Source organism: Leuciscus leuciscus, assembly GCF_965113295.1.
Source record: "Leuciscus leuciscus genome assembly, chromosome: 1".
Taxonomy (NCBI): Eukaryota; Metazoa; Chordata; class Actinopteri; order Cypriniformes; family Leuciscidae; genus Leuciscus; species Leuciscus leuciscus.
The window spans coordinates 50,580,336-50,600,048 of NC_138725.1; the positions used below are offsets into that span (position 1 = coordinate 50,580,336).

The 19,713-nt window shown below is 42.1% G+C and overlaps 2 gene segments (V, D, J or C); both read left to right on the forward strand.

Moving 5' to 3' along the window:
• The window catches only part of LOC309475875 (Ig mu chain C region membrane-bound form-like), a 178,512-nt gene that overhangs the window by 67,896 nt on the left and 90,903 nt on the right, over nt 1-19,713 (forward strand).
• Nucleotides 556-3,897, forward strand: LOC309476132 (immunoglobulin heavy constant mu-like). The segment is given in 4 exons: nt 556-810; nt 1,010-1,312; nt 3,441-3,595; nt 3,746-3,897.

Genomic DNA, 19,713 nt, shown 5'->3' on the forward strand with positions numbered 1-19,713 from the left:
GTTAAGTGCGAGTTCGACCACAAGACGGGAAAGCAATTCAGAGAGGCCCAGTATACAGGTATGTTTTCTCTTGAGGACTGTGAATGTTTCTTTATTCATAATATGTTTACCTCTCTCTAAATCTGTTGCATGTCTGATTTTTGTACATAGCTTCTATGCAAGACTGCAGCGATATTGCTGTTGATATAGTCCAAGTTACATCCCTGAATTGTCTATCATTTTACATTTGACAATGTAGCTAATTCATGTGTCCCTATTGTATTGCTGTTGGGTCAAGATTGTGATGATTTTCTTTGAGGAGGCTCATGTTTGAAGAGACATTTTAGAACAATCTTTTAGTTTTGTCAAATCATTGGTTGAATTATTTAATGCCAATGAACCTGCATGCTGTTGTGATGAACTAACTTCTATTTCAAATTCACACAGAGATACATTATTTTAAACTGATACCAATTCACAGATATAGACAAATCCCAAGGAACACATGAAATCATTATTTTCTTTCTTACTCCCTTGTAGATAAACTCACACTGACACTAAAGCCACCAGTTGAGAGATAACTTTTTATCAATAATACAGTTGTCTTGGAAGCTGTTGTTTCTGGAGATGTAAAGACAGTGCAAGAAGCTTCAGTGTCATGTGAAATGAAGAATGTAAATGTCAGAATGGAGCCTGGAAATGTCATCTTTTCTAACGACAAAAAAACCCACAGATTTGAAGTTGATTACGATAAATGGTTTAAGGGTGAAACTGTCACCTGCACCATCCGTGACAGAGAAATCAAGCAGATGATCCGTTTGGATAAAGGAGGTAAGTCAATTTAAAGCTTTCAAATACCTGACTTTGTGCATTTGTAGATGTTGAAAGGTTGGAAATAAGTTTACTGCCTGCAAACCTGTTTGAAATGCTTTCGCTGTCAAAATGCTTTGACTGTCTTGAAGCTCTATTGTTATTCATTATTGTTTGATTCTTCTGTTTGTTTAATAAACCTTTATAACTTCTAATTCAGATGGACAGAAACCCACTGTTACCATTTACAGACCTGATGTTTACAAAGACAGTGTCTCTCTGGTGTGTGAGGTCACAAGCCCTAAACTTGGCGATGTCAATATCATGTGGAGAGTGGGCAAACAGCCTTACATAGAGGCCACAACCAGTGCTCCTATTCATCAAAAGAGCTCCACGTCTGTTCTCAGCATCTTAACAATGTCAAAGACAAAGTATGAAGATCCCGAAACCACCATCACCTGCGCAGTCAAACACGCCAACATGGAGAATACAAGGGCTCCATTAGAAGTGTCAACAAGCAAAAGTACACAGCCAGAATGTGTTTATTAACTTGTATCTGTTCGTTTGTACATTTTCCAGTGCTTATGCTCCCTGTTGCTCACTTGTCAGATTATCTGTCTGTGATGTTTTTGTTCATTGGACATTGTTCTGCTTTTTTTACTTAACTGCATGGGTCAAACTTCAAAGCCAAATTCATGCTCAAAACTATGCTTAATTTGTTATTGCATGAAAAGAAATATGAACAGAATCATAATATCATAGTGTGAAAAAATTTAAGATCAAAAATGTATTCTGACCTGTGTGAGTGTAATGTGTTTGTTAAAATTGCGCATTTATGTTTTGTCCTGTGCTTACTGTACCGCTGTGTTCATGTCCCCTGATATAACAGTTTCATGTTGTATGTTTCAAATCAAAAATATTTCATTTTGGTTTGACATTTATGTTGTTTTACAATTTTAAGCAATAAATCTTTGTGTTTGCAACTCTGCATGATTTAGTCCAGCTCTTATGGTTCTTATAATCAGAAACTTTGCATGCTTTACATTCTGGTCCTGTTTTATCAGTATTTAGAGAAATTAGAATATTTTTGTGTAAATCAACAAAGTAAATCAACTTATGGTGACCACCAAAGTCAGTAAATATTGACATTTACAATCAATAAGGCATACAGATGTTTTGTTGTAAGGATGTAGCAATATTTATGTGTACTTGTATTATTAGTATGTCAGTATTAGTTCATGTCTGAGTTTAAGTTACTTGGGGGAAAAAATATCAATATGCTTGAGCATATTTTTATAAAGTGTATGGTAAAATGCAGAAAAAAACAAAACGAGTAAGAGACAGGACAGTGTTATATGTTTGTCTCTTCTATGTACATTTAACTGTGTGTGCAAATGAATGTGTGTGAGTACACGTATGCAGTGCATGTGGCCGACATGCTCTTAATTATACACTAACTAGAAGCCTAGTAAGATTCATTGGACTTTAAAGGAGACATATCATGCTTTTAAATTGTTCCTTTTTACATATAAATCATACATTTGTAGTCTATATAAAGCGGAACTGCAATGCTTGGGTCTGAATTCCTCATTATTATAGCTCCACAGGCCCCTTTTCTAATGTGCTTCTGAAAGCAACTCGTTTTGGTGCGGTCTCTTTAAATAATATTGAGACACTTCATACCCCGCCCCCTCTCCAGGTTGTAGCGGTGACACTCGGTTCAACTCCACCCCGTTCGGCCATTTTTGTAGTCTGGTAGCAGAGATAGGATTATCTAGCGCACAGAAACTTTTATACACACGACGTTATTAACAAAATGTCAACAACGGAAGACTTGTCCAGCCAGCCTTACATGTTCGAGCCAGAGCCGGAGCGAGATGAAAATGAAGACGACGAACCTGCAGAACAACGTCTTCATATGGATGTATCGCAATGGTGTGTACTGTATTTACACATGAAACTTTGGTCTTCCGACCTTTTACCACCGTGTCGATTTATTTTGATTAATATGTCCGAGGGAGAGAGAGCAAGACAGCGTCTAGTTTGGAGACGGTGATGTCTTGTTTACACTTTCGCCTGGCTCTGAAGAGAGAGAGTGAGCGCGCGCGCGACCGGGTCTCTCTCTCTGCTCGTTCTTTCAGTTAAACATGCTCCTGTCACAAGCGCGGCAGTTCATCTAAATTAGACGGTGTAATGAAGCGTGTGGGTTACTACATCCAACAACCGAACATTTTAACTTACCCTCTCGTAACTTCTGCATCCTTTAGCTTGGACTACAAAATTGCAGCGAGAAATAATAATGGCGGATTGCTCGAAGTGTTGGGCCGGAAGTCAATGTCCTTATTTGGCAGTTCCGCTGCAAATACTGTGACGTGATAGTTCAAAAAACGTCATAGATAACAGAAAAATCTGAACCGGTTGAAAAATATGACCAAAACAGAATATAAAGATATCAACGAAGCACCTGAAGAGAATAATTTCATCTTTTCTGTACTTCTAAACACTCCAAATATACAACAAAATGCATTTAAGGGCTAAAAAAGTGCATTTAGCATGATATGTCCCCTTTAAATTCAGGATGTGTGATTTATGTTTGCATATACGTACTGGACAATGTCATATGCCCCATGTACCTGTGTTTTCTTTTCCAGGGGAGCCCCCTGAGCCAGAGAAGGGCTTTGCTCTGAACTGTAATAAAGATGTTCTGGAGGAGGATGAGTTCAGAAGTCTCTGGTCCACTGCCACTTCATTCATCTTCCTATTCCTCTTTTCTCTGACATACAGCGCTGTACTTAGTCTCTTCAAGGTAACCCAAACATTACTAAATTGACTACAGAGCATTTTAAATATGATAAATAAGATACTGTTACAATTATATACATTACGGCTTCACTTTGGATTGCATTATGCAACTAAAATGTTTTTTTTTATTATTGATCTTATTGACTTTTTCCAGATGAAGCACTGATGATTTTTTTCTGAAGACTCCAACGTTTCTTATTCTGATGTTGAATCTACATAATTTGCCTCTATTCACACATTTTTGAAGATATTGACAAATATGTACTCAGTCTTCACACACTCATCAATAAAGTCTTTTTATGTCTATTCTTTCAAGTTATCTACATTATTTTCCTTCAAATATTTTATTTGGCAAGTAACATTATCTTGCTGTTTCAATATGTTACAGGGATAGGTCCTTCAGAACATAAAATGTGTGAGCATTATATAGATACATACACTGAAAAAAATGGGGAAATGCTAAATTGATTTAATTATGTAATTACAATAAAGGGCAAGTCACACACAGAAATTTTGAAGTAGAAAGACTGAAATTGTATTTTCTTGAAAATCATACTCCTGTAAAAAAAAAAAAAAAGATTCCATCTTAATCAAGTTAATCAAGTTAAAATCATAAATCAATTTAATTTAATTATTTAATCTGTCAAAAAAATATTTTTATTACTTTAGCATGAGGGCAAACATATTGTTACGAACCGCTCTGAGACACGAGGGTAGAGGATCCAAATGCAGCTTTATTAAGGGTAATCCAGAGGCGTAATCCAGTGTACAGGCAAAAGGTCAAAACACAGGTAGGCAGTCCAAACAAACCAACAAAGAAACAAACAAAACAGGCAGGGACCAGAAGCAAAAGAGTAATCCAGGGAACAGGGCAAGAAATCCAAATAAACCAAAAGACAAGAAACCAGGGAAAACGCTCGGAATTGCAGTGTAACACTTAAACAAGACTTCGCAGGGAATGAATTAATGTACAAGGTATAAATAGGCTGAGACTAACAGGGTAATAAGATACAGGTGAATGCAATCAATGATAATGAGTCCGGGCAGTGAGTTCTGGGAAATGTAGTGTGAGTGAAATATGATCGACTGGTGTGGAGTGCCCTCTGGTGGCACTCAAGGGCACTCCAGCTGGTGACCGTTACATAGCCCCCCCCTTTAAGGAGCGGATTCCAGACGCTCAGAAAATTCTCCAGGAGGGAGGTGGAGCGGAGGCGGACCCGGGGGCGGGATGGCGGGCCAGGCCCGTGCAGCGGAAGAGGACCTGAAGACTGCTGCAGGACGGAAGCCCAGGGCGGAGCAGGCGGAGCAGGCTGTGCAGGCGACCAGGGCGGATCAGGCTGTGCAGGCGACCAGGGCGGAGCAGGCTGTGCAGGCGACCAGGGCGGAGCAGGCTGTGCAGGCGACCAGGGCGGAGCAGGCTGTGCAGGCGACCAGGGCGGAGCAGGCTGTGCAGGCGACGACCCTTCAGACGGCCAGGGCGGAGACGACCCTTCAGGCGGCCAGGGAGGAGACGACCCTTCAGGCGGCCAGGGAGGAGACGACCCTTCAGGCGGCCAGGGAGGCGACCATGGCACAGGAACAGACACCGGCTCAGGAACAGGAACAGACACCGGCTCAGGGACAGACATCGGCTCAGCGACAGGAACAGACAGCGTGACAGCGGCCATCTCTGTTGAGGGCTCAGGTTCAGGCGTGTCGGCGGCTATCTCTGTTGAGGGCTCAGTCGACGTGGCAGCGGCCATTTTGTCCAGAGACACTGGCTCGGTGGCGGCCATCTTGTCTGGAGACACTGGCTTGGCGGCGGCCATCTTGTCCGGAGACACTGGCTCGGCACACGTGACCTGAACAGACTCTGGATCGGCGGCGACCATCTTGTCCGGAGACACTGGCTCGGCGGCGGTCATCTTGTCCGGAGACTCTAGATCGGCGGCGGCCATCTTGTCCGGAGACACTGGCTCGGCGGCGGTCATCTTGTCCGGAGACACTGGCACGGCGGCGGCCATCTTGTCCGGAGACTCTGGATCGGCGGCGGCCATCTTGTCCGGAGACACAGGCACGGGAAGAGGAAGAGGAACAGATTCAGGCTCAGTATCAGGAACAGATTCAGTCTCGGCGGGACGAGACTCTTGACGGGCAGACGTGACGTGAAGCTCAGTCTCTGGATCGGCTGACGTGACGTGAAGCTCAGTCTCTGGATCGGCAGAACTGACGTGAAGCTCTGGCTCTGGCTCGGCAGGACTGACGTGAAGCGTCTCTGAGCTTGACGGGACCAGCGGCGGCGAGGGCTTTGAGCTGGGTAGGACCAGCGGCGAAGAGGGCTCTGAGCTGGACGGAACCAGCGATGAAGAGGGCTCTGTGCTGGACGGGACCAGCAGTGAAGGCTCTGTACTGGACGGGACCAGCGGTGAAGAAGGCTCTGTGCTGGACGAGACCAGCGGTGAAGAGGGCTCTGTGCTGGACGGGACCAGCGGTGAAGAAGGCTCTGTGCTGGACGAGACCAGCGGTGAAGAGGGCTCTGTGCTGGACGGGACCAGCGGTGAAGAGGGCTCTGTGCTGGACGAGACCAGCGGTGAAGGCTCTAGCTTGGCGGGCATGTCGCTTGCTGTCTCAGGTGCGGCGGGTATGACGCATACTGCCTTGGCTTCGGCAGATTTGGCGTGAAGTGCGGGCTCGGCTGGACTGGCGTGAATTGCAGGCTCGGCTGAACTGGCGTGAAGTGCAGGCTCGGCTGGACTGGCGTGAAGTGCAGGCTCTGGCTCGGCAGGACTGACGTGAAGCTCTGGCTCTGGCTCGGTGGGAAGATACTCAGGCAGGACAGTCTCGGCGAAACAAGATTTAGGCAGGATAGTCTCGGCGGGACGAGACTCATGCACGATGGCCCTTATGGCAACACGTGCTGACCTCAGCGGGGAATCGGCCACACTGGATACCAGTCCTGGACGGTAATAGACAGATCCGGTGACCAGCTTGATGGTTGGCATGATGAGAAGCTTCTCAGGCTGGACGGATGGGACATGAACTGATTCAGGCTCGGAGGGTACTGTGAGCTTGCAGGGTTCTTCATCAGCCAAGCCCACAGTAAATGCCGAACTGCTCAAGGAAAGGGCCAGGTGGATATACCCTTCTAGGGTCCAGCCGGTATTGTCATCCGACATCATCTGAGCAATCTCCTCATCCAGTCCACTCCAAAACAGGTCCATGAGCTGGGTGTCATCTAATGACGCTAAGTGACAGCAAGCCAGAAAATCCCTCACATACCTCTCGATAGGTTGACCATCCTGATACATGGAAGATAGCCATCTTATTAGAACTCCATTACTGACAGCTGCTGGATCCATATTTTGGCGAAGTCTTCTGTTACGAACCGCTCTGAGACACGAGGGTAGAGGATCCAAATGCAGCTTTATTAAGGGTAATCCAGAGGCGTAATCCAGTGTACAGGCAAAAGGTCAAAACACAGGTAGGCAGTCCAAACAAACCAACAAAGAAACAAACAAAACAGGCAGGGACCAGAGGCAAAAGAGTAATCCAGGGAACAGGGCAAGAAATCCAAATAAACCAAAAGACAAGAAACCAGGGAAAACGCTCGGAATTGCAGTGTAACACTTAAACAAGACTTCACAGGGAATGAATGAATGTACAAGGTATAAATAGGCTGAGACTAACAGGGTAATAAGATACAGGTGAATGCAATCAATGATAATGAGTCCGGGCAGTGAGTTCTGGGAAATGTAGTGTGAGTGAAATATGATCGACTGGTGTGGAGTGCCCTCTGGTGGCACTCAAGGGCACTCCAGCTGGTGACCGTTACACATATATGTGGGTCATTGACAAATATGGTTACAAAAAAGTTCTTTTTATTTTTATTTTTTTAAATCTTTTCAAAAACTGATGCAATGCAAATGTTTGAGTCATGAACAATGTGTTTAAACAAGCTTCAGTTTTTAAAAAACATTTCAAAGTGTTTATTTATTTTTTTGTCTCTTTTTTATGTCAGGGGGTACAACCAAATATAGTTGTACCACCTGACACGGAATGTGTACCAACCTACCCATACTTGAAATCAGCAATTTTTACCAGTATTTGAGAGGAGATTACCTTGTATCTTCCACAAGGATCCATGTGTGCATTTAAGCCCTCGTGTTTGCCATGTGTCTTTGTCAAGTATTGTTTTGTGTAACCACTGGTGGTAAGCGCCATGTCTATTTTCCTGTTTTTGTTTTGAGTTTCATGCCATGCCTTTGTTTTATGTTTGATCTTGTTTTTGGATATTAATAAAACTGCACTGAGTTCTACAACTTGCTTTCAGTTGACTCCCTATAACAGTTCATTTGTTCAGACAGTTGCACTTGACACATTAGGGGTTTAAGATAACAAAACAAAATAATATGTATTATTTAAATGTACTTAGAATTAATTCAAACTAAATGGGTTTTATAGAATAAAGTGATATATGCCGAGCATGCATCAAATTATTTCAGAAGGAAATAATGCACTTGGACACATGTCATTTACCCCTCTACATTTCAGAAGAACTGATTATCATAGAGTAAAGCTAACTAAACCAAACTGATTAATAAAGTAAAGCTTTCTAACATCATGGAAGGTTTTGAGGAATGTCACATCCCCAAAAGATGTGTTTTAAAAATGTATTTCTGTTCTTTCAGTTGTTCTGAAATTAAGACTGATTCATCAAACTGCAATGACATATTCCTAGAAAAGCTTTAGTTTAAGGAACTATTGCAATGTAGATGTGTTTCTCTCAGTTTCGGTTGTTGTATGTATTTGAATATTTTGTCTCTGGGGATTGAGAATCACCAGAGCAGACGGAGCAGCTGCAAACTTCTGAACGCTCAAGGAAACGTTTTATTAATAGCCAAACTATAATAAACTTATCTACACGCAATATCTTAAGCTTGATGAGCTAAACAATTCAAAACAATTTGCAATGCTGTAAAATGTATAAATGTATTTAATTGTAACAACATCCAATTATGGATTTATGTGTAGTCTACATTACAACTAATACTTAAGATTTACTTGAATTACATTTTGTGGTCCATCCAGAAGTATGCCGGTTGAAACATTTGCTGAAAAATATTTTAATCTCTAATTAATTTTGCTTTGCTTTTATGCAAACGTGGTGGGCAAGTGTTTACTTTGACTAAGTTCTCTCTAATGAATTTCAGAATGTCAGAAGGAAATCTATTCGAGAGTGTCTGTGTATTCAGGGTCTGTCTTTCTTCCTCTTTTTCCCCTCACACCTGCTGAAGTGAAACGTTCATGTTTATGACTAACAATTCTTGGAAATGTTAAAATGTTTACTTTTCAAACCAAAGCCTGCAACAATTAAACATTAAATATATATTTTATCAATCCTATACCATGGTTTATTTTACTTACATTGCATAACCAGCTTGGCACAGCAGTCAATATCACATTCAAAATGCACTAAAGCTGACAAAACAATTCATTCAGGTCTCAAATCAACTAATTCTTCCAGAACATTAACAAAGGTTGACAACGAACAAACAAACTTTGTCACTCATAAAACAATGACCTAAGAAAATACAATGGGTAGCAGTACACTGTGTTTTCTTTTGTAAAGTCTCTTTACGAAGCAAGAATGACACTCTCAGTCTCTGATGTTTATAATTCACTTATAGATTGGCCTGTAGAGTTTTTGTAATGTTTTTGTCGAAGTGAGAAAAGAAGTGATGTAATTTGAAAGATGTAGTCATTGAATACCTACATTTTGTGCCAAAGCAATGACAATTGATCCCCAGTTTAGCTCACATAGACTGATGTTGTGCTCATGTGAAAGGTTTGAGAAATGTGTCCTATAGGGATTGTAAAAATAACTAAATAAATGTTGTTTTTTTCCCCCTCTCTCAATCCACATTTAACAAAACCAATTTGTTTATCAGCTGTTTCAACATTTTTAAAAATATTGCTGCTGTTGTTGCAGAAGTAGAGGCTTTATACTATATTTAGGGTTTGGAACATTATGTCTTAATTTATGGCATGCTGTGTTTGACAAGAAAGATCCATGATTTTGGTATTGTGTAAGCTTGTGTGAGAAGAAAATTTAAGCATTTTAGAAACATGTTAACTGAATATTGTGTGAAAATATAAAAAGTAGACTACTTAAAAAACTAGATAAGTTAGGGCCCAAAGTTAATTTAAGCCTTAAAAAAAACATAATAAAAACATGAGAAATTAAAAAAAAAGCATCCAGATAAAGAACAAAGAGGCCAGGGAAATATGATTTTGCACTTGATTTGAAATGTGTTTTCAATTTTACTTTAAAAAATACATTTAAAATAAAAAATAAACACACAAATACTTGTTACAATATATTACTGAAATATTTAAAAGAGCACGTTTCAAACTTGTGCATTTTCGAAATGATGCACAAGTTTCATGCATTTGGATGAGGAGCACAAACCTGCTTGTTTTTGTAAAGGTCTTTGCGCCATCAAGTGGTAAAATTGACGTTAACAGGGAACAGTGAGAAAAACATATTTGATATGTTACTATTTTTCTCAATTGATTTGACACATTTCTTCAAATGAATGTAGTTGTTCTCAAAACAATTAACACAGTTTAATATTCACTGCATAATAATATTCACTGCAGTTTATTCTAGTAATGCATTTATTAAAGGTAAATACTATCTTAAAAACTACAGGTGTGTTCTCTATTGTTTTTATAACACATTCAGCTATTGGCATACAAATACACTAATGAAGATACATGTTTATCATATAGTTCTTCAATGAGGGTTTTCGTTATAGAAGTTCTACTGTCTCAACATACAGGCCACTTCCATTGTGTTTGGTGGCATTTGGCATGCTCTTATTCCATTGAAAACAAACTTGGTCATCCACCTCAGTGTTCTTGACTTTAATTCTGAAAAATGTTTGGACATTTACAGAACTTGCCATGCTAAGGCTGTCTCAAAACTACAAATGTACACTATCAGCAATCATAATACTCATAAAAATAGACGTGTAATGCCATATAACACTTTGGATCTGTTTAGCTTCTCCCAAGAAGAGGCCATGAGCGTGACTCCCATTTCTTTTAAAAGTCTGTACCTTTTACATCTCTTCACTTCTCTTCCATCCTGTTGTCCCCTTTCTTTCTGTTCATGTCTTCTTGCAATTTTTCCTCTTATTCGTTCCACTAAACCAATGCCCTTTTCCTTTTACCTTTTCCCCATTCTCCTCTTTATGCCGCATTGCCCTCTCCTTTTCTTAAACTCTCTCCCCTGTCCCCTCATCTTTTTTACCCGTTCCACTCTTCCTCTCGTTACTTCCTCAACTCTCTCCACCACTCTGATGCCTCTTTCTTTTCCCCTTCTCATGCTTTCTTATTATTTGTATAACAATTTTTGTTAAAATGTTAACAAAAATTATACAATTGTGATTGCTGTGTAAATTTGTGATGTGTGTATTATCAGCCCTGCAGATATATACCAGTTTGGGGCCTACTGAAATAATTCCATGTGAAATTGAGTGTTAATTGTTTCGAAAGCAGTGATCTGAGTTCAGAGAATAACATCTATTGTAGATCTAATATCCATCTAGAACATAATTTTCTTTTCTTTTTTTCTTTTTTTTTTTAAAGAAAGAAAGTAAAAGAAACACAACTTCACTGTAATGGCCATACATGCATTTCTGTCATGACCACTAGTCAAATTGACAATTAGCATTGGATTGGCGGTATGGGTCTGTTCTGGGCAAGAGTCTGCTAGGCTGCATGGATAAGAGCAGAGAGAGCAGGAATAACCCCCCTTAGGGTAAACAGAACAGAACAAACATGAATGTATTGCAGATATCATTAATTCAAGATTTTAAAGTACTACATAATTCGAGAATTTATTCTGATTCAAGGGGAAGAGGAGCTGGGGATGGAGGAGGGTAAAGCTCCTGAGAAACGCGATAGCTGTTGATAATACTGAGGAGCTTGTATATGTATACAGTGATAGACATCATATTCCTATAGGTAGACGTGTATCAGTCAGCTGATGTGAGCTTATAGCGTGACCTGCCAGAACTGACACTACCCTTGATTTATGCAAACTTTGATGATATGATGATATGATCAAAGTTTGCACAAATGGGTGTGTATCTATGGCCATTACAGTGAAGTGTTTTCTTTTCTTTTTTCTTAAAAAAATAGATGTTATGATGGATGTTAGATCTACACTGTAAAAACCAAAGGAGCCTCAAATATCCTGTCGGATACTCAAGGAACTTCAAAATGTAATTTAGGTGCCTTAAAGCTCTTTCTCCTGTAGTAGGGTTACTGGAGGAGCATCAGAGCCACCTTAACCTAATGTTAGGCCCCGGGGCTGAGAGGTTTTGTAGGCCCCCCATCCCCTCGATTTATAGAGTCTCATTTTAAAAAAGTGTAAAAGCCTATCTAGGTAATCTACATCACAAAATGCATTAGTTTCTTTCGAGACCTACAACAGTTAGTTTTTTAATATTGTTTTTAATTTTAATATTGTTATTAACATATCACTGAGCACATAAACACAAGACACTTTATTTAACAACCACACACAGCAACTACATTTCAACTTTATGCAAATGAGAAACGATTTTCGCGAGCGACAACCAATAGGAAAGAAGCCTTTCAGTGTAGCTCCCGTCACCGTCTCGAGTGCAGTGCAGGACAGAGTTCAAGGGCGATTTCACTGTTTATGATTTGACTGTAACTAACCACAAACATGGATATAATAAAATAATGCATGGAAAAGAAACTGTCGACAGTCTCAGTGAGTTTAATTCATACATTTATAGTTCGAGTGTTGTAGTTTTATGATGCAAGTTTAGCACTGCTGCAGTTCATTTTACAGTTTCCCCTGCATTATGTTGACTATTAGGGACAATAAAATTGATTATTTGTCAAATTCGGAAGACGTTTTAATAATTTATGACAGTATGAGTGAGTTTAATTTGTAGATTGATCGATCGTTAATCTAGTAAATGATTTAATCCCTGAACACTGCTGTGTGGTAATATAAAAACACTCTCCCAACAGCATACTGTTTCTTTTGAGCCTAATTCCTAGTCAAATTAAAATTATATAGTTGTATAATATCACTTGTGGTGGTGTTTTGTATAGATGTGGCAAGACGAGCAGTCGCGGGACCTCTAGTCTAGACGCGCGTAAACGCGTCTTTGCATTGACTTAACATTGAAATCTCTCGCGCCATACGCTCTATTCGCGTTTGGTGTGAACGCACCATAACAATAACATTAGAGCGACAGCACTACCAACGCCCACAAGCGACTAGCGACATTCAGCGACAAAATCTGACACGTTAAAACAATATGACCTTTTCAGCTCATCATGAACCTGAACATGGGAGGCCCCTGAACTTGGGAGGCCCCTGGGCTTCAGCCCAGGTAAGCCCGTGCATTATTGCGGCCTTGGGGAGCATTGACAATCTTTGAGGTTCTTGCTGGAACTTATGGGATCCTTTAAGCACTTTGTATTTAGTTAAGAGGTTCTGGAGTCACCTTTTCATTACCATGAGACCTCGAAGTGCTTTGGGGGAAAATAGAGGAACTTGAATGCGATAAAAGGGTTATTGGAAGATCTTTTAACATTTAAGTGGTTCCTGGAAGATCTCTTATGTTAAAGCCAGCATCTGGAGGAACCCAATGGTTCAGTGAGGCCAGAATAAGATTATTATTATCCTATTATTATTATTATTATAGGCTACTTAAGTTTGATTCAGTATACATACCCAGGTGAAAAAGACGTACAATTAAATGTATTAAAAATTAACTTGAGTGTGTTTTTAGTAGACCTACAATACAAATATACTTTAATGCATTTTTAATACATTTAACAGTAGCCTACGTCTTTTTCACCTGGGTAGCTTACATTTATTTAGTATAGGCCTATTTTATTAAGTAGCCTAATTTAAACCTTGAACAACAACACTAAATAATAATAATATTAATAATATGAAGAAGAAGAACCAGGAGGAGAGAAGTTTTATTATGTCACGAAACTGCTGCTCTCTCCTCTGCTGTCGTCGCTTCAGTGATGCTCGCGCTGCTCGCGCGCAACAAAGCTCAGCTGATCGACGTCATCGGGTTTGAAAGTAATGGCTCTCCTCATCAAAGCTTCCGCCATTTGTTCGGCTCTCCGTTACAAGGTTTGTAAACTCGCCAAATAAATATAAATAGAGTCTACTCACATATTCAAACACACACATATATATATAAACTAAATGTATTATACATTACTACGTTTTTACAGTGTTTACCACTCGTTTATTATGATATCTGGTATGAAGGTTTTAGCCGCGATGCTAACTACGTTGATCTAATGAACAAATGGAAATTATTGACTTATTGTCTTAGATTGATTTAGTCATTCAATTCAACATATTATGTACAGCTGTGTCTTCAAATTGCTGATATAGCCTAACTAATTTAGCTGATTTCTGCTGCTGAAAATCTTCCCTCATGCCCTCAAATCTCATTCATGTTACTCAGAAAAAATAATATCAAAGGTTTGTTTCACAAATAATGCTATGCATTTTTTCTTATATCTTTATCATTTGGATTTGAATATAAGACATTTTAACTCTGAATTATAACTTCAAGTTTAGTCTTTTTCGACAAAAAAAAAAAAAAAGGAAAAAGCTATGGCTTTGTGATGATTAAGAGGAAATTAAGTGATTGAAGCACACGCCCCCTTGGTCTGAACGAATGAATGGATGTGTAATTAAATCAATGCGTACAGGTGAAGGGGGAGGAGTGGAGGATTATTTATTGAGGTGTGGAGTTCTGCTCGAGAGAGAGGTGGGAGAGCTCTCACTTGGGTACCCGTTTGACGGCCGCTCGCGGTAACCAGTACCACCGGCGGTGAAGATAGCCAGCCAGTGGGGGGTAAATGTAGACAGATAGGGACTCTGCTTGGATTTAGGAGAGCTCTGGACACATGTACTCTGTTATCAAGTTAAAGAGACTGGAGAGGCTGATCCTGTCTATTTAAGGACGGTCCCCGATTCCTGGGTGCATCTATTGGATGCGAGCCCGTCTACGTGGACCTGTCGAAACTGAGGATTTCCGGTAATCCGCCCCTCCTCATCGGACGGGAGCTGGACTGTTTCACGGGACATTGTAATCAACAACCAAAGGGGGGTAACCTGTTTGTTTAAGAGCCTATCATGTTTTAAGATTAATAAAGAACTTTGTACGTTTCACATACCATCCGAGTGTGTTTGATCTCTGCCTCCCTAGCATTTTGTTCGGTTGTTACACTGTGGTGGCAGCCGTGGGATTTAATCCCTTACAATAACAAAACAGCCGGACAATGCAGGGTGGCGGAGAGGGGCACCGGGATGCGGCGGTCATTCCATCTACCTCAGCAGCAGCCGTTGCTGCTCCTTCGACTCTGACCACAGCTGCTTTATCAAACATGTCTATTGTACGTCCAGTATTTATGCCGGAGACTTTTACCGGCACGGGTCGAGAATGGTCTGACTGGAAGGAGCAGTTTGAGATGGCAGCTGTGGTGAATAATTGGAATGATGGAATGAAATTAAAATTTATGGCACTTTTATTATCGGGGCGGGCTCGAGATATTTATAGTGGCCTTTCGGTAGAGGCTAAACGTAGTTATGTTTTATTGAAGGATGCGTTAGGTAAATGTTTTGAACCATGTGAAACTGCAGAATGGAATCGCGTTAGCTTCTCAACACGAAAGCGCATGCCGAACGAAACTTTACGCGAGTTTGGTAATGCGCTGCGAAGGCTGGCGACTAAAGCGTATTCTTCAGTAGGAGCGGATACACAGGATTTGTTGGCTAGAGATCATTTTATTGCGCATGTGGGAAATGGGGAGACTCGTATTCGATTGCGCAGTGTTAAACCTATCACTCTGGAAGAAGCAATTAATATTGCAAGCGAATATGAACTTATCCAGGGGTTAGAACAATGCACGATTACACCTGATGCTCGAGTGCGTGAGTTACACATTTCTGCGGCAGAAAGTAAAGTAGATGCGCTGACAGAAGTAGTGGATGTGCTGCGTAATGAAGTTCAGACGTTGAAGAAATCTGTACAACAACTTTGTGAGGCAGTCCCCACATTAAGGAATAGCAGTGTTGAACCGTTAAGTTTAAGTGGGGTGGGGAGAAGGCAGGGGCAACCTTTAGGAGGCGGTTGTTGGGAATGTGGATGTAATCGGCATATTAGGAGAGACTGTCCTTATGTGCAGGGAAACGGGAGGGGGCAGGCATCATAGGCCGAATGCCTGCCCCAATGCAAGATAATTTTTTTCAGTTGGCCTCACCGGTCCAAGGCAAGCCTGGGATTTACCTTGCTGCTAAATTAGGTGGGTGTGACGTTAAGTTGTTACTCGATACCGGTGCACAGGTCTCAATAATACCGAAACAGAGATGGCTTACTATTACGAATGGCGGGGCTTACCTTGAACATCATGAGGGCGTGGTTAGAGTGGCCAACGGGGGGAGGATGCCGATTTTGGGTCGCTGGCAAACGGTGTGCCAATTTGACTCCCTAACTGTCATTACAGAATTTCTTGTCGCAGATTTGGAGCCTCAGGAAATTTTACTGGGCTCGGACTTTTTGCTAAAATATGGTGTTATTATTAATCTCGATCAAAAAAACTGTCGGGTGATGGGAAAACAGATCCCCCTCTTGGTTGGAAATAATAATATTATACAGTCCTGTGATGTAACTGTCCACGCGGATACATCAGTTCCACCTCGTAGTGAAGCGTTGATTACAGGGGCAGTGCATGGGGCGTCTGATAGTTTGCAGGGTATGTTAGAGCCGTCTTCCTCCCTTTATAACCATTGTGACCTTTTTGTGGCCAGGGTAGTGTGTCGGGTGGAGCAGGGGGTTTTGCCCGTTCGGGTAATTAATGTCACTGATGACACGCATGTTCTAAAGCGTGGAATGAAAGTAGGCAAACTATTTTTTGATGTAGTGGTAGAGGGAGGAGGTGTGGCTATAGATAGTTCGCCTATACCCTCTGTGGACACGCTCATGGACCGGTTGAATTTACAGGAAAAGGGCTTTGGGGAGACTGAGATGCGCGCGGTGCGCGAGTTATTAAGCAAGAATTCGTCAGTCTTTAGTATGGGTGATGCAGACTTGGGGCGGACGAAATTAATAACGCATCAGATCGAAACTGGGGATGTTAAACCTATTAAATTACCCCCGCGCCGTGTACCTCTCCATTTACAAGATGAAGTGAATGAACATATTAAGAATATGCAGGTAAATGGAATTATACAGCCGTCATGTAGCCCGTGGGGCGCACCTGTGGTCCCGGTACGGAAGAAGGACGGGACCCTTCGCTTTTGTGTCGATTATAGGCGATTGAACAACGTAACACGGAAAGATGCGTATCCGTTACCACGTATCGATGATGCGTTGGACAGTCTTGCCCATGCCCAATGGTTTTCCACTCTTGACCTGGCCAGTGGATACTGGCAGGTCGAGATGGACCCTAAAGATAAACATAAGACTGCCTTTACAACACGACAGGGGTTATTCGAATTTAATGTTCTAAGTTTCGGCTTGTGCAACGCTCCGAGCACCTTCCAGCGCCTTATGGACTTAGTGTTAGCGGATTTACAGTGGACTACGTGCCTGGTTTATTTAGATGACATTATAGTTTTTGGGAGGACATTTGGGGAACATTTACAACGGCTGGATGAGGTGCTCGGTAAGTTACGCCATGCGAACTTAAAGGTTAAGCCATCTAAATGCACATTGTTTGCCACTCAGGTCCGTTATTTGGGGCACGTTATATCGGCTGATGGAATACGAGCAGACCCCGTTAAAATAGATGCAGTGAGACAATGGCCTGTACCGAATAATCAAACTGAGGTGCGTAGTTTCGTGGGGTTGGCATCTTATTATCGGCGATTTATTGAGGGGTTCGCTGAAATTGCGCGACCATTACATAGCCTCACAGAAAAAGGTCGGAAATTTAAATGGGATGAGGCATGCCAGCTGGCATTTTTACAGCTTAAAACGGCCCTGGTGACAACTCCAGTTCTAGCATATCCGGACCCGCACAAGGCATTTCTGTTAGACACGGATGCCAGTGATGTTGGCATTGGTGCAGTTTTGTCTCAGGAGGTAGACGGCCTTGAGCGGGTTGTGGCGTATGCTAGTCGAGCTCTAACTAAACAGGAACGTAGATATGCTACAACGAAAAAGGAGTTGCTTAGTATGGTAGTATTTACTAAATATTTCAAGCATTATCTGCTTGGAAAAGAATTTATATTGCGTACTGACCATAACTCCTTAAGGTGGCTCCATAATTTCCAGGGGCTAGAAGGACAACTGGCTAGATGGGTGGAACAGTTGGCCAGTTTCCAATATAAAATTGTACACCGCCCGGGAAAAAAACACGTTAATGCGGACGCGCTTTCACGCTTGCCATCATTTGGTGACAAGTGTGAAGATTTTTTAGATCCCCGTTTGCAGGTTGGTGCCTCTGTGTGCGCTGTATGTGAAACTCCTCCTTTGGGGGAGATTGAGGATGAGCTGGTGGGGGCACAGAAGAGGGATGCTGTTTTACAAGTTGTAGAACAATTGCTGTTGCGGGGGGAGGAGGGGTGTGCTGAAGCACAGACTAAAGGGGAAGTGGGTGGGTTTCTGCCTGTGTGGGATCAGCTGGAGTTGGAGCGCGGGCGATTGGTACGTAAACCGCCTCTTAATACAGATGCGGCGTTAAAAGTCCAGGTGGTACTTCCGAAGGCGATGGTTCCAGAGGTTTTGAAAATGTTACATAATTCAGCAACGGGTGGTCATTTAGGTGTGCAAAAATTACAGGCGAAAGTAAAAGACAGGTTTTATTGGCCCGGGTGGTTCGAGGATGTAAAGAGGTGGTGCAGGGGATGTACAGAATGTGCGTCTCGTAAGTCAGTTGCGCTAAATGTGCGTGCCCCTTTGCAACCCTCTTTTGTTTCTCGACCTTTTGAACGGGTAGCGGTAGATATTTTGGGTCCTCTGCCCTTAACCGGGGAAAAGAATAAGTATATCCTAGTAATTGGGGATTATTTCTCGAAGTGGACGGAAGCGGTTGCGCTTCCAAATCAAGAGGCAGCATCTATAGCGAAGGTTTTGGTGCAGGAGTGGGTGTGCAGATTTGGGGTCCCCCGCAGTATCCATTCGGACCAAGGTCGAAACTTTGAATCAAAGTTATTTACAGAGTTGTGTGCCTTATTACAGATGCATAAAACAAGAACGACAGCCTATAATCCTCAATCGAACGGAATGGTAGAGAGGTTCAATCGTACTTTACTCTCCATGCTGTCTTTGTTTGTGGATAGTAACCAGCAGAATTGGGACGTGCTCCTGCCATATGTTATGATGGCCTATAGGAGCAGTACACATGCTACTACCGGGTTCTCGCCGTATAAAGTTCTGTTTGGACGAGAGATTGTTTTGCCCGTGGATGTTATGTTGGGAGTGGGGGAAACAGAACGTTTTGATTCAGCTAATGATTATGTGGAGAAAGTAGCTGAAAGTTTGTCTACGGTAGTGGAGGCTGTGAAAGCACATCAACTGAAGGCATCAGGGAAGCAGAAACAATATTTTGATTTGAAAGTTTCCCATCAGTTTTACACCGAAGGGGAATTGGTGTGGGTGAAAAATAAGGCGCGTAAGCGGGGTGTGTGTCCGAAATTACAAAGGCGGTTTATGGGGCCGTTTGTTGTCCTTGAGCGAGTTACGGACATTTTGTATCGAATAGCTCCACAGGAAAAAGGGCCTGAATGTGTTGTGCATTTTAATCGTCTCAAGCCATATATTGTTAATTTATTTGCAGAACGGCCAGAACTGCGGAGTGTTGAGAGGGAGCAAATGTTGGCTGTAGCTGTGGAAAGGAGTGCGCTGCACCCTGGACCCCCGCCTGACGCTGCGCTGCACCCTGGACCTTCGCCTGACACTGCGCTGCACCCTGGACCCCCGCCTGACGCTGCGCTGCACCCTGGACCTTCGCCTGACGCTGCGCTGCACCCTGGACCCCCGCCTGACGCTGCGCTGCACCCTGGACCCCCGCCTGACGCTGCGCTGCACCCTGGACCCCCGCCTGATGCTG